The following is a 1,870-nucleotide window of genomic DNA, read 5'->3' as shown; positions in this document are numbered from 1 at the left end:
GGGTGCAGGAGGGGGTTCCAGAGTCTGGACTCTGCTCCCTGTGGGCTCGCAAGGCCACTTTAGGGAGCAGGGGTCAGTGCAGGAGTCCACTTGTCCGTGGTTTCGCTTCTGGGGCTTTCAGTCACCCACCCTCAACCAAAGTGGAAAGAGTAAAAGGGAAGTGTCAGAGATAAACAACTCATTAGTGTTACAATGAGCACGCCTTGCTGAGCCTGGTGATGCAGCCTCGGGCTGTTTCACCTGCACCCACTGGAAGGTGAATTGGCCCTTAAACCTGCCCCTGCGTCTCCACGCGGCCCACGCTCCTGCCCTCAGCCAGCAGCCAGCTCCTTTAGAACACGGACTGTCCTGCGTTCAAGGGACCCTAGTTTACTTACTAATGGCCCCAAAGCGCAAGCGTAGTGATGCTGGCAATTCGACATGTCGAAGAGATGCCGGAGAGGATTCCCCTGAGGTGAAAAGTGAGTACAGTACAATTAGGTATTTTGAGAGAGGAGGCCACATTCACACAACGTTTGTAGCAGTATCTTGTCATAATTGTACTATTTTATCTTTAGTTATTGTTGTTAATCTCTTATTGTGCCTAATTTATAAATTAAACATCACCATAGGTATGGATGTATTGGGAAAAACTGTATATGGGGTTGTGCACTATCTGTGGGTTCAGGCATCCACTGGGGGTCATGGACCGTATCCCCTTTTGATAAGGGGGGCAACTGGCTAAGAGGTGGAGATGACTTGTATCCCAGTAGGGACTTGGCAGACCACATAAGTCATTTATTTACTCATTCATTTGCTCCTTACCTAGCATTTGTGTGTGTGTGTGGCAGGGGGGGGGGATAAGGGGGGATGTGTACAGGGTGTCTCCCCAAAATGTATACACACGTTGAATGGCTATGAAGTCAGTGTTTATTAACTTATAGTTCATTTTCATAATTAAGTCAGTTATCAGCTGTTAAAGTGTGTATACATTTTTTGGGGGACACCCTGTATATAAAAAGCGAGCAAGTCATGGCTCCTTCTTTTAAAGATCTAAGAATCCAGAGGAGAAAATAAATAAACATCATTCCTTCTGAACACACAAATCCAGACTCAGGTGCAGTCAATGAACATTAAGCACAGAGAGGCAGGAGTCTGTCTGTAGAGTAGCACTGTTTTCTAATGTATTTGTACATATGTTGCACCTTCTCCTGAGATGAGAAGACAAGGACTGTTAGGACCACCTTTGCTTGGGAAGCACCCCATTAATTCTTACCCCCAGTGGAGCCGAATAATGAGAGTGGGGGCAGGTGGGAGCCGCTGTAACCCACCAGGGAGACCCTGCGGGGATGGCTGTGCGTATTTGTTTTGCTTTGCACGGGAGTCGTAATTCTGAGACGGGAAAAGTCTAGAGTTGCTTGTTGGTGTGGCTTTTGAGGGGCCCTAGGATTTCAGGGGTAGCTTGGTTTCCAGCCATCACAGCTCCTGGGCATGGGGAGTAGGATAGACTAATGTTTGTTTATTTATTTTTAAATCTTTATTGGTGAAAGTATTACATATGTCCCCTCCCCCCCCCCCATTGACCCCATCTAGCCGCCCCCCAGGCCCCCCCCCCCACTGTCTGCAACCATGGGTTATGCAAATATGCATACAAGGTCCTTGGCTGATTCCGTCCCTCCCCCTTCTTCCCGGACTAATGTTTAAGATCCTGAGCTTCAGAGGCAGGGAGCGGTCTGGCGCCTCAGTTGGCTTCGGCCACTTTTCCTTTCTGCGAGACCATGGTTCCCAGGTTAAAATATACCCATCACAGGAATGATGATGCTTATGATGGTAATGATGAGAGATTTACATTCCTTGAGTCCCCACTATGGCCAGATGCTCATTCTAGAAC

This window comes from Myotis nattereri (assembly GCF_964212035.1).
Source record: "Myotis nattereri genome assembly, chromosome: 17".
In the NCBI taxonomy this organism is placed as follows: Eukaryota; Metazoa; Chordata; class Mammalia; order Chiroptera; family Vespertilionidae; genus Myotis; species Myotis nattereri.
This window is presented reverse-complemented; position numbering follows the sequence as displayed.